The 14,316-nt window shown below is 39.5% G+C and overlaps 1 protein-coding gene and 1 long non-coding RNA gene across 5 annotated transcripts in view; one reads left to right on the plus strand and one right to left on the minus strand.

Moving 5' to 3' along the window:
• Positions 1-14,316, minus strand: part of KLF12 (Kruppel like factor 12) — a 636,627-nt gene that overhangs the window by 570,567 nt on the left and 51,744 nt on the right. Inside the window, exon 2 of the mRNA XM_032277272.1 lies at positions 114-150. The gene's annotated coding sequence lies outside the window, so the exon portion shown is untranslated. The remainder of the gene's footprint in view (positions 1-113; positions 151-14,316) is intronic.
• LOC116551164 overlaps positions 1-14,316 on the plus strand; it is a 224,267-nt gene that overhangs the window by 75,706 nt on the left and 134,245 nt on the right. The window lies entirely within an intron of this gene.

The raw sequence follows: 14,316 nt of genomic DNA on the forward strand, positions 1-14,316 counted from the left end.
CAGAAATAAGAAAAGTTATTGGAGGAAAGGAAAAGTCATTATGCAGGAAAGGACAAATTATTCATTCATTTGACTATACATACATTTGGAGACCATTCAGCAGATTGACTTACCTACATTTTGTAGGTTTTGCCACTCTTATCTCTAATTCTGGAAAAAAAAAAAAAGCTTCAGAGATCTCTTTCCAAATCTCTTTTGCCTGCTCAAGACCCTTATGTATATCAATACCTCATGTTTTGGAATTAATGGAAATATCTTTTTCTTTTATTTAAAATTTGTAAAAAGGTATACATTTACTGTATGTAATGATAGAATCTCAGAGGTAGTTCTGAAGCCCTCTTCTGAGTACTCACTCATCTATCTATCTATCTATCTATTTTTTTTTATTGTATTTTAAGTTTTGGGTTACATGTGAAGAACATGCAAGATTGTTGCATAGGTACACACATGGCAGTGTGATTTGCTGCCTTCCTTCCCTTCACCTATGTCTGGCATTTCTCCCCATGCTATCTCTCCCCAACCCCCCACCCCCTGCTGTCCCTCCACTATTTCCCCCCAACAGACCCCAGTGTTTGATGCTCCCCTCCCCCCACTATTTCCCCCCAACAGACCCCAGTGTTTGATGCTCCCCTCCCCATGTCCATGTGTTCTCATTGTTCAACACCTGCCTATGAGTAAGAACATGCGGTGTTTGATTTTCTGTTCTTGTGTCAGTTTGCTAAGAATGATGGTTTCCAGGTTCATCCATGTCCCTACAAAGGACACAAACTCATCGTTTTTGATGGCTGCATAATATTCCATAGTGTATATGTGCCACATTTTCCCTGTCCAGCCTATCATCAATGGACATTTGGGTTGGTTCCAGATCTTTGCTATTGTAAACAGTGCTGCAATGAACTCTATCTGTATTTTTATCTTAAAAGGTGACATAATACAATCTGGATGCAAGAAACCAAAATGGATTCAATGGTCCCTTGCTTTCTGGTTTTTGATGAGACAGTTTCTGGGAGTGTTTGTTAACTCATGAAGGCAGTTGTATCTCAGAAGTTTGAGGGTTATAGAAAATGTTTGTAAGCTGATTGGTGTAAGCAAAAATTGGTCTTTGACTCCTCTTGTTTTGACTTGGTATAAATTACCAAGGCATTAAATTCATGTTAACAAGTACATGCAGTTGCTATTTGTAATAGGTGCCAGTAAGAAAAACCAGAAAATGTTGTTTATATTAAATGAAATAACATGTGTCAAGAGTTTATCTCAGTTATCCTATATAGCAAGTATTCAATATGTTGTAATTTATTTTCTGCCCTTCTTTATGTTTATTTTAAAAGCTTAGTTGTTATCATTCACCTTTGTGCCATGAAGTGATTCAGTATCTCAATTTCCTCATTACAAAAGACAGGGGAGAAATCAAAGAAGGTAGTTACAAAATATCTTTGACTAAAATACGTACATTTGCTATTGTTGATGGTCTCCCCCTCACTCTAAATATAAAAATAAAATAATACAGGAAAATGAGATAAGATCTTTATAAGTTAATAGCAATTTATTGCTATTTACATTTGCTTTTTATAATTATCAAAAGCTATCCTTTTATGAGAAGTATTTCTCTCCTTTGAAGCATGTAAGTCATATTCAGAAGGAAGATTTAAAAAGCCATGCAAACTTATCTTCCTTTCCTTAAATATTATTATGCTTGCATTTTGTTTTAAATTGAAATTCCTAATAACATATATAAGAGCATCTTAACAGAGGATCAGCAGTGGAATTTGGATATCCACACATCCACTTTTACTCTCAGCTATCACATTTTTAAAGTAGGAATATTAAAAGCTCTTCTGTCCACTCTATGGAGTATTACTGGAAAGTTAAATTTTAAAGCTTGTATATTTGCATGATCATTATTTATTCACCCTCAAAGATAAAATGTTAGTTAAGGATTATAATACTTACAGGAAATACAGATCAATTGAAGAGTCAAATTTTATAGAAGGTAGATTTAATCTTTTAAGATAGACCTTTATTTTTGAAATGAGTTTACATGTCCCTGAATTTTCCTTGACATGTCTATTAGTCTGTTTTCATGCTGCTTATAAAGACATACCTGGGACTGGGTAATTTATCAAGAAAAAGAGGTTTAATAGACTCACAGGTCCATGTGGCTGGGTAGGCCTCACAATCATGGTGGAAGGCCAAATGCATGTTTTACATGGCGGCAAGAGAGAGAGAATGAGAGCCAAGTGAAAGAGGAAACCCCTTATAAAACCATCAGATCTCCTTAGACTTATTCACTACCATGAGAACACTATGTGACAAACCACTCCCGTCATTCAGTTATCTCCCACAGGCTCCTTCCCACAACACATGGGAATCATGGGAGCTACAATTCAAGATGAGATTTGGGTGAGAACACAGCCAAATCAAATCAACACACGTGTGTATATGAGATGTAGCAAAGTCATGAGGCTGGTTTGTGAGTTTTAACTCTTTAATATGCTCATCCAATGAACTCTCTATTGTTTAGTAGGTGTAGGGCTTCAGCATCCTGATCTAGGGCACTGGAGATACAAGAGGAAAGAAGGTATAGCCGTATTTTTAAGGAGCTCAGTCTAAAGTGGAAGATGAACATACAGAAACGTAATTATATTATAGCAAGGTGAGGCTATCAGAGTCACGTGTACACAGAATTTCTGGGCACTTGGGGAAGTTGCTTCTCACTGCAACCCACTGCAGAGCCCTGATGCAACTTCATTTGGTGGCAGTGAGAGGATATTCTTTTCTTTTACTTTAAGTTTTGGGGTACATATGCAGAACGTGCAGGTTTGTTACATAAGTGTTTGAACATCACTTGTTCCATGGTGGTTTGCTGCACCTATGAACCTGTCATCTAGATTTTAAGCCCTGCATGCATTAGGTATTTGTTCTAGTGCTCTCCTTCCCCTTTCCCCCCAATCCCCAACAGGCCCTGGTGTGTGATGTTCCCCTCTCTGGGTCCATGTCTTCTCACTATTCAACTCCCACTTATAAGTGAGAACATGCGGTGTTTGGTTTTCTGTTCCTGTGTTAGTTTCTGAGAATGATGGCTTCTGGCTTTATCCATGTCCCTGCAAGGGACATCAACTCATTCTTTTTTTATGGCCACATAGTATTCCATGATGTATATGTGCCACATTTTCTTTATCCAGTCTATCATCAATGGGCATTTAGGTTGGTTCCAAGTCTCTGCTATTGTGAACAGTGCTGCAGTAAACATGCATGTGCATGTGTCTTTATAGTAGAATGATTTATAATCCTTTGGGTATATACTCAGTAATAGGATTGCTGGGTCAAATGATATTTCTATTTCTAGATCCTTGAGGAATCAACACACTGTCTTCCACAATGATTGAACTAATTTACACTCCCACCAAGAGTGTAAAAGTGTTCCTATTTCTCCACATCCTCGCCAGCATCTGCTGTTTCCTGACTTTTTAATGATTGTCATTTTAACTGGTGTGAGATGGCATCTCATTGTGGTTTTCATTTTCATTTCTCTAATGACCAGTGATGATGAGCTTTTTTTCATATGTTTATTGGCCATGAGAGGACATTCTTTAAGGAGGTATCATTTGTGCTGTGTTTGAAATGCAGTTAAGGGTTCCACAATTGGATAGGGTCTGTACTAAGAAGGGCATCCTTTGCAATGGGAACAGAATGTACAGGCAAGACAGAGGAGGGCTGACACTGGCATACAATTTTGAAATTGTAGACACAGTGTGTACGAAAGATAATTGTGATCTGTCTCACTGGTTTTACTGCGCCTGTGTTGGGGTTAGAAAACCTGAATTTGCTTGCTTTTACTAATATGAGTATTGGAAACATCTACTACAGGATGTTTACCAAATGAATCATTATCACAGTTCCTGTTGTGGTTGAATTTTTTGTTTTTAACCTCAGACCTTTAGAGTGAAAAGTGTCGCTTATATTCCCACGGTCGACTCTTCAGTAATTGTTAAGAATATCATCTTTGGTAATTGTTAAGAATTTCATCTTTCACCTGGACTTCACTCCGGTCTTTGACCCCTATATCCCTTTATTACCAGAGGTATCATGATGTAGCTTAGTCTTTTATCTACAAAAGACAGATCATCCTGACATTTCACTACCTAAAACATTGAGGGGCTCCCCATCATCTACCGAAGTAAGTCTTATTGTGGCATGAAGAACATGACCTGGCCCCAATAATTCTTTTGAACTTCCCTCCAAACTTACCACTTTCTATTTTCAGCGAGGTCCACCAACCTTTCACCATCACAAGTTACTCATTGCCCACCGTGCCCCGTGGTCCCTCCCCACCCCATACTCTATAATCTCTTGAAACTCATGCCTCTGTGCATGAAACAACACAGCATGTCGAGATATAGGCACCTCTTGAGGTTTGGAGCACTGGGTGGGGCAGGGGCAGAGAGAAGAGGATGAGACAGTTGAGGTAATTAGGTACGGATCAGATGATGAAGATTTGCAAATGTTGTACTAAGAAGTCTTGGTTTTATACTGCATTCATGACACTTCTCAAACATTTTATCTAACACATTCCAGTGGGGTAAGAAGAATACCTGCCTTCCACTGTGGGTTTTGGGAGCATAGCCTGAAGTGGGCCATCACAAATGAAAGATGTATTTATAGTATCACTTCATGTTTTTTGGATTCTAATGTGTATTCTCCTACTCATTTTAATGCTAGGATAATTTTTCAATTTCTTGCTACCAAGTAAAATTGTATTTCAGAAACAAGTTGTTATCCTGGGTTTTAAATTCCCCCTGCACATTGCCAGGCCTCCTGAGCAATGTGTATTCCAGATTGAGAAGCACGTCTTGGTGATAGGGAACCATTGGCAGATTTTAAGATGGTGATAGCAGCAACAAACTTGTGGCTAAATGATTCAAACTTACAAGGAAATAGATTAGTACAGTTGGGATTTGGCAAAGTCGCTCTGATGTTTCTGATGGTAGCCCTAGATGTTGGATTACAGGCATGAGAATAGAAGAGGAACAATCAGCTGGTCAGAGTACCAGTTGGATTGCTAGAGAAGCTATCAAGGAAAATTTTCAGTTCTTTGTTTTGGTTTTTGAGTAGACAGTATTATTATTTACTGAGACAGATACAAGAAAAGAAGAAGGTTTTCCATCTTGAACATGAATGATTGTGATGAATTTGGGACATACAGATGAGACATTTGGTAGGAAGCTGAGGAGATAAGTCTATCTATCTATCTATCTATCTATCAATCATCTACAACATTTTGGAATTATAAGTCTGGAAGTGGAAATTAAAGCTATGGGAGTAAAGGAAATTGCTAGGAAAGTTTTATAGGATCAAAGAAAGAAATTGTTGCATGAAAAAAAGGTTCCAAAACAAAGCAGATCTCATAGGAGGAAAATAAAGACCCATGAAGGAATGTTAACATTTTATACAAATTTAGAAACCTCCTCACATATTTTCTCATTTGATAGATTAAAAAGTTAAGACTTAAAAACAGGAAATGGGTGCTCTGAGAACCTTGTTTTATTTTCTCATTCCTGGTTGAGAGTTTTTACCATATTTTATTGATCTTATTTTATAAATAAAATTTGTTGTCTTATTAACCTTAGATCCACTGTGACATATCGCAAAGTGTTTCACTAAGAATAGTCACCTAATACAGTTTTTCAAAGAAAGGCCTGAAATAATTAACCACTTACTCTTGTAAATAAGAGGGGACAACAAGTTTTATTTTGAACAGACCAAATAAACTGGAAGACTAATACTAGAATTTTAGAAAATCATAGCAACTGTATGTTAAAGTATCTGTGAAAAAATAAATTAATCGTATGGCAAAGCTGAGTTTCAGTAACTTTTTCCCAGACACTTCTTCAAGCAGAAGGGTTATTGTTGGTAATCAAAATTTCGTTCGTTGCACCTAAAGGTCTTTTTCTCAAGCCCTCTTCAATGTCAGTGTCCCAGTTCTCCAGCTTTGACACGACACCCAAGCCTGCCTTCTCCAAATGCCTATGCCTCAACATCATTCCTAGAACCCTAGTTATGTATATCTGAAGAGACAGTCAACAGTTTCAGATCGGCTCTGTTATAAGTGGATGCATGCTGTTTTAAATGGATGACGCACTCGTGACAGGGCCACCTGGTGCTAGGGTTTGATCAAATTCTGTTTGGGAGTTCCAAGACGAACTAGGAATAGCACGCTCTTGTACTCAGGATACTTAGGGCACTTCATCTTTCTTCTGAAGAGTGTCAGAAGACGGGTGGCCCCATTAAAGGCAGCCCGTTTTCTACACTACTTTTCCGTCTTTTGGGAAGGAAAAGCTGAAGTACTTAGAATGTTGCCTTGGCTTTTTCCCCAGGTGTAAAATGCAGTGGGCTCAGTTCTTTGCTCTCGTTCTTTGAGGAATGATTAGGTTGAATAAGGTATCATTTGCCTTTTTAAAATACAGGGGAACTACCCTGTGCTTCTGAGAAAATAGAAAGTGGCCCCCTGCCAACTTACTGGCCTGGTGGGTGGAAAACGTAACGCAGACCAACGTGAGGAACACATCAACTCTGTCTCCTCTGGCATGCGCCCATGATGCCTTCCCAAAAACACTGCACAGGTGACAAAGATCACCTCGGTGGCATTTCCATCAGAAATCCAAGCCTCTGTGCAGGAAGCCTCCAAGGAGAGAGGATCTCAGCACACTTATGCACATGCGCATTTAGAAGTCAGAGGGCTGTGGCTGTGACTTGCCTCTGTGTGCGGCAAGGATGAGAAAGCACATCTGACTGGATGCTAATGACAGTGGTTCACGGTGTTAAAAAAGATGAGAAAGGGTCAGAAAGTCTGAATGCTCAGAGGAATTAACTGGTATTCTGTAATTAATTCTAAAAAGAGACTTTTAGTTGAAAAATATGATCATAATATACACATCAGTAGTTTGAATTCCATCCATAGTTATTACATTCTGTGAAAACTATCTTATTGTACTAATAATGAGTTTTTGAAGCAGTAGGCTAAATTCTTTTGACCAGATTTCAAAGAAAATAAATTGAGGGTGCAGAAAAGACAAAGCAGAACAAACATCTTTGATATCTTGCTTCTTACGCTGCAGTCAAATGAATACCTGCTTCACAAACGCTCTTGATGATGACGATGGGTTTAGATTGTTTTGAAGCAAAAAGACAATACAATATGAAATAATTTCTTTGTTTTTACAGCTTTTATGGTGTATAGGGGTGACATGGACTAAATAGCAGCATTTTGCTGTAATGATAACTCTTTGAAAAAAATACCAGCAACACATGGGCAATTTGGGGGGATCTTTGCTACCGCTAATTGAATTTTCCTCTTGAATCGGTTTTCTGGCACATATCCAGATGTACCAGCCCTGTGCCTACGTGAAGAAGAAAGATGAAGTGCCCTAGGTATGCTACCTGATTTTCTCATCTCCCGCAGTGTACCTCATAACACTTTTCTCCTGTAATTGAACATAATTTACCTATGAAGCCAATGTATAAGAAATTAGAGTTATGTCAAGTTATCTTTTTTAAATTATTTATTTATTTACAGAGGCTGGGGTCTCACTATTTTTTGCAGACTGATCTTGAACTCCTGGTTTCAAGCAGTCCTCCCACCTTGACTTCCAAAGTGCTAGAATCACAGGCATAAGCCACCGCCTCCAGCTAATCAAATCAGCATAAACAGACAGAGTGGTTTTCATTTCTGTGAGATGTAACAGTGACCAAATTGAATGAATTAATGTTGTTAAAGAAAGATATTTTGAATATTATGGTGGGAAGGGGAGAGGATCACAGAAGCTAATAAGTGATCTCCTAAGCACTGTGCAAAGGTGGGGAATGGGGGCCAAGGGACTATCAGAATTCCAGTCCCATTGTGGCACTGGTTGCCTTAAGCTATCTTAGACTAATGCTATTATGAACTTAATTGAGGTAACTTTGTTTCCTCTCATGCCAAGCTCCTCAGTCAACCTTCTGTTTCTGATGTGGCTTTTTATATTGGGGAGGAGGGCTGGTTATGCTGCCTCAAATATTGGGGACTTTGCGACAGGCCTGTATGTAGTTGTATTCTGGTTTTGTACATCTGCTTGTCAGTTTGATTCTTGTGAGTTCACACTGAGAGCTTGTATTCATTCTCAGTACTCTGGAGCATTCAGCTTTGGAGCCTGAAATGCTGAGGGTGAAGATGCTATTGCTATGACGAAACGTGGAGGCGGCCAGCCAGTCTTTCTCTGCTGATGCTTGGACACATTGCTGTTGGCCAAGATAAAAGCTATTTGCACTTTTATCATAGCCATTTAGGTTTCTCTGTTGTTTGGCAAAGGTGGAGATGTTGGTTCTAAAAGTGAGCTTCATATGTTTCCAGGAAGAATAGAGTTTAAAGAAATTAGGAGAAACAGCCTTCATCAACGGATAGAATTTCAGCCAATGCTCAATCCTGTGTGTATATGCTAGGTTTTACCTTGGGACACACTTGGGAGTTATAGAATTTATCTCATCCAGTTTTGTTATAGTCAGCTGTTTAAACATGTGGTGCAACAATCATAAAAGTGCCCACAATTAAGGGGGTAACCTGATGTTTGTGGCTTATCTGAGTCCAGTCCTGTTGGCTGTGTGTTTCTCTCTAGCTCTGAGCCACGGGGAGGAAGCAGACACAAAGAAAGTGGAGCACTGGGTTTAACTGGGGTTGGAGTTTTACCAAATGAACATGCAAAGAGAGCAAACCACCATGGAATCAAAGGTGTGAGCCAACGAGTACTTCTGATGATCAACCATGGATTTGAAGTGGGGAAAGAGGAAAGGAGGTATGTGAGAAGGGTGGGGTACAGTGGAAAGGTATAGGAACAATGGACTGTCAGTCTCGGGAGGCTGAAGGACTGATGGAGGTATGGTGCTAGAGGAGTGGATTGGAAAGATGGGAGGTAAGGGTGGGAAAGTAGGTTGGTTGAAATTGAGAAAATTTGTGGGCCCTGAAACCAGACACACATGAGTCCAAAACCACTCTCTGACACTTGCTGTGTAATGATACTAGTTGCTTCTTCTTTCTCTGCCTGAAGCTTTTTTTTTTTTTAAATTTCTAAGATGGAAATAGTAATATTTAGTTTATTAAAAAAAGCTATAAAGATTAAGTGTTGTAATGGATGTAAACAACCTAGCACAGTGAATAGCAAATATTTGATACTTTTAGTAAATGTCAACTCTTGCATTTCTACTACACAGTAAAGGCCTTGAAAGCAGGAACATCTCTGTCTCTTTTTCTCTCTCTCTCACACACATACACACACACACACACACACACACACACACACACACACACGCCCTCACTCAATGCCATAAATATCTGCTGAAAAAGAGTACAGAGATGGGCCCTGGTGCTTTGGGGTTATGTGAATTCAGATCATGAATTTGAATCACAAGCTCCTCAGGGATTCTCACAAACAGCTTGAGTCCAGGATGGATTGAGATAGGGGTGGGTGGGTAGGAGGACCATCAACACAGTAGGTGAGAGTTGGTGAAAAACAACAAGCCTTCTTACTCTTAAAATCTGGTTTTCATCGACCATAATTTCCTCAGCTGGCTGGGTGTAGTGGCTCATGCCTGTAATTCCAGCACTTTGGGAGGCTGAGGCAGGTGGATCACGAAGTCAGGAGTTCAAGATCAGCCTGGCCAACATAGTGAAACCTGTCTCTACTAAAGATACAAAAAAATCAGCTGGGTGTGGTGGCAGGCACCTGTAATCCCAGCTACTCAGGAGGCTGAGGCAGGAGAATCATTTGAACCCAGGAGCTGGAGGTTGCAGTGAGCTGAGATCGTGCCATTGCACTCCAGCCTGGGTTACGGGGAGAGACTCCATCAAAAAAAAAAAAAAAGAAACTCCGAATGTAATTCCCTCAACCGTAATTTGAGGGAAACCTATGGAACCTGAAAGCTCTGATGAGCAGTGTTTTTAAAAAACATGTAATAAAACAGTGTGTCTCCTGCTGTTGTTTTGAGGAGTCCTTAACAGAGAAATGCTTTGTGGGGTCCTTGGAGAATTTTTAATATATTAATATCATAAGGAGGCATTTCTTCAGTTATTCCCTGATGAGGTCAATGGAGTCAGTGGACACTTTCTGGAAGTTCCTGGGACTGAGGGACAGGACAGAGGGTGGGTACTGTGCCCTTGTGCTTCGATTTCAAGTTCTCTCTCTAGTAATCAGGTCACTCAACAGTTTCCAAACTTTGTAACCGACACAGTCTTGCTGGAGTTGCTCAGTCTTAGGCTCAGTAATGAGACACATTGAGACATGTTTATGACACATGTCAGAGGTACTCATTTTGGGGAGAGGAATGAGGGGTCATTATGACAAGACAAAACAAAAGGGCCAAATAAATAGAACACCAATCAGTAAATGGATGGATATGTGGAAGCAGTCGTACTTTGAGAGGGAATATTGAGGAATTCAGGGTGGGATTTGTTATCAGGGAATGAAGACCATAAGGGCAAGAATTCTACACACACAGAGTTACATGCTTCAAGAAAAGGAGCAGATCCATTTCCTTCATGCTTTAGTTGGTAAAAAATGGCAGGACTGTCAAATTATTCCACAGTGATCTTGAAATAATTCAAAACATGGTCTTTGAGGTCATCAGCAGGTAGGATGAGGACAATAATCAACACCCGGTGAAAGAAGAAAGATTTGGAGAAAAGCACCCTGGAGAACTTAGGAGGAAAGGATGCTGAAGAAGGGTATCAAAAAAGAAAAAGGTTAGAACCATGAGACCATTGAAGGGAATGCTGGAGGCAGCCTTAGGGAAGGGTAGGGCAGAGAAGGCCAGAGCTAGGCTTCTTGGTGAGGAAGTTTAGCCCTGTTCCTGGTAAGACAATCCAGCAATCCTGTGCTACATCTGTCAGACATTCATTATGTCTAACATGCCAATGACTGATGGTCTTATTACATCAAACTTCAATCAAGGCTGTTTAGGAAGATACCTAAGGGGAAAAAAAAAAAGGATCAAGCCTGCAATAAAAGTGAACCCAGCATTGTATAGTTTTGTATTTTTTTCTAATTGTTACGTGCATTAGTCATCACCTCGAAAAAGCAGCGAAAAGATAGATTTGCCAAAGTGGTACAGAAAACGTGTCAACATTCAAAGAATAATTAATGAAAAGTGTTGCAGTTTTAACACCACAAATTAGCGTCAGCCCCAGTCTTCCCTAGTACTTCTCCAGGGAGCCCAGGATCTTCATCCCCTGGATACGGCTGTGCCTGCTGCCTGTCCTGACATTGCCCCAGGCTACTAGTTTCATGAAAGCTTCATTACCATGGTTCTGAGTCTGGTGTCTGTCATATCTGAGTAAATCACCCAGATATGAATCTCATGAACTCATCGTACTGAGAAATCTTCTGGGCAATCTTCTTTTTTTTTTTTTTTTTTTTTTTTTTTTTTTTTTTTTTTTTTTTTTTTAGTTATGCCACTCAGGCTGGAGTGCAGTGGCAAGACCTCAGCTCACTGCAACCTCTGCCTCCTGGGTTGAAGCGTCCTGCCTCAGCCTCCCAAGTAGCTGTGATTACAGGCATGTATCACTGCTAATTTTTTTTTTTTTTTTTAGAGACAAGGTTTCACCATGGACAGGCTAGTCTTGAACTCCTGACCTCAAGTGATCCACCTGCCTTGGCCTTTCAAAGTGCTGGGATTACAGGCATGAGCTACCACACCCAGCCAATCTTCTGTGATTTTCTAATTTTCACTTTTATATAGAGCGGATTTTTACTCTTCAAGACTTCACTGTGGCTGGACCTCTGAATTACACTGAGGTCTGATGAGCTACATTCCTGATGCAGTTGCTGCACTTCCTGCTTCTTGCCACCTTCTTGTCCTCTGGGATTAACATTCTCATATCCATCCTCATCTTCCTTCCCTCCCCCACCAGGTGAGAAAGATTCAGCTCCCCATTTGGTTGACTGGCATTCAGAGATAGGTTCCTGATTCTCTACCGTGGAGAAGATTGCTTGCAAGAGAAACCCAGCATTATAAACTTGAACTTTCAGAAGGGTCAGTTAGACAAGCTGGCTGTGACATGAGGGTTAGTTAGGGAACTTGAAATGTAATATTCTTTATGGCGCAGAGAATTCTGTTGACCTCCAGGCTGTATGACTTAAGACAGCAATGGACAGTTTCCAGACCCCACTTGCAAGTGGGCAGGGTCAAAGCTTCTAATTCTGCTAGGCTGAGTCAGTTATTAGTGCCCAGATGGGTGTGGCTGAGAACACAGCTGGCAGGTCATCATTAGGGGATGTTGGGATGGGTCTGTGACAGGCTGCAATTGACAGTTGTGGTTCAGATTCACATGGGTGGGCACCACTTCCCCCAAGGACCATGCAGGCCACACCATCTTATATCATGTTGTTTTGTTGTGTGTGTTTATTTCTCTTTCGTTATCCTTTAGTTTTTATAAAATTAGACATATAGATTATTTACCCAAAGCTTGTTTACCCTAGAATGGTTCTGGTTGCTGCGCTCCACCTTGCCAAGGACCCTTAGGTAGGGCTGCCAGGTGAGTCAGCTGACTTTACCTGCTCCTTACATATTGTGACTTAGGCTGTTGTCACCTCTGCAGGGCCTGCCACGGAAATGTGGTTAACTCTTGATCCCAGGCGCTGTTACAGATATATACCTCTTTCCTGCTGTTCTTAGAAGCAGCCTCATGCACAGCTTTTGGCTAGGACCTAACAATCATCATAAAAGATTGACCCTATCACTGTCACTAACTGGCTCTACAACCTCCAGCATATCCCAGCACCCAGATTCCCTGGTCCTCATTTGGAAGAGGAGGTAGAGAGGGGTTGACCACCAAGGATAACGACACTAAAGCTGCCATCATTCTAAAAGATGTAACCATTACTTTCTATAGGCATTGAGCTCAGTGGCTGTAAATGAAATTATTTATTATACTTAATCATGATTATATAAGACAAATTCGTCCCTTTAAACTCACTTAATGAAATAGAAACATTTAACTACAACTACCAGCTCTGCTCTCTTCCTCCTTCGCATATTCCCTTCTCTTCCCCTCTTCCTCATCTTCCTTTTCTTCCATCCCTTCTTCCTTTCTTTCTCAATTTGAAATAAATAAGTTAGAAATTTGAGACACTTCTTTGCAGGGACAAATTGTTTCAGCAAAAAACTAAAAATCTCTGGTCTAGATTATCCCTGTTTATAACATGTCTTTAAAACCCTTGGAATCCATCTATTATCCGTCTGTCATCTATCTATCTATCTATCTATCTATCTGTACTCTATCCATCCATCCATCTATTCTTCATCTGTATTTCTAGAGAAAAATCTATGCTTTTAGATTTTGATAAGATAAAGTTTTAATTAGATATTATTTTTAAAAAATTAATCTAAAGCAACATTAAGAAAGGTATAGTTTTAACATTACCTGCATTGAGGAACCTGAGGTATTTGCTAAAAGTACAGGAATCTGACTGCAGGCTGAGAATCAATATTATTCCACCCCTCCCCCAACATTCTTAAGCACATCATATTCTGAGAACCCTGCATATGAAGACTTTGAAACCACAATATATCATACAATGTAAATGACTATTTTGAAGTCGTAGATAAGTGATGCTGAGGGGTAAATATACCTCTGGGAGCTACCTCAAATCCCTTGTAGATATTAATAGTATGAGTGAAATAAAAAGGGAATGTTATAAATAAATGAATATATAAAAATATCTTTAAGTAGCTACCTATCAATTTATTATATGTATCTGATTTGAATGCTCTGTCCTACCCATTCTTCAAAGAGATTAAAACCTCTTACCCATTAAAATTTGCCAGCCTGTTAGAGTCCGTCAAGCTATCTGTCTTCTAGAATAATAATACTTTTTCAAATTTACCAGTATTTTTCAAAATATATTCTAAAGAACTCTAGGTTTATGAACTATCTCTACTACAGCAAAACAAACAAACAAACAAACATTGAGACCCATTTGCAAAATTCCAGTCTACGTAAATTATGAAAACACTACAAATTATGTAGCCATTATGTGAGCTCCATAGTGCACATTAGCTTATTACAGGTTATGAGAAGTCTCACAATAGGAAACTTTTAATTTTTTTAAACCAGAATTTCTAAAACTTATTTGACCAGAGACCCTTTTAAAAAATCATATTTATCAATTTCTGTCTTTTTCTCCCTCAAAGCTGGTTGCATAGTTGTTTGCCATTTAATTATGTGAAGCCTTGAATTATCTTTTGTGTGTGTGTGTGTGTGTGTGTGTGTGTGTGTGTGTGTGTGTGTGT

The sequence above is a fragment of the Sapajus apella genome, unplaced genomic scaffold, assembly GCF_009761245.1.
Source record: "Sapajus apella isolate SASKATOON/1434 unplaced genomic scaffold, GSC_monkey_1.0 scaffold9, whole genome shotgun sequence".
NCBI lineage: Eukaryota > Metazoa > Chordata > Mammalia > Primates > Cebidae > Sapajus > Sapajus apella.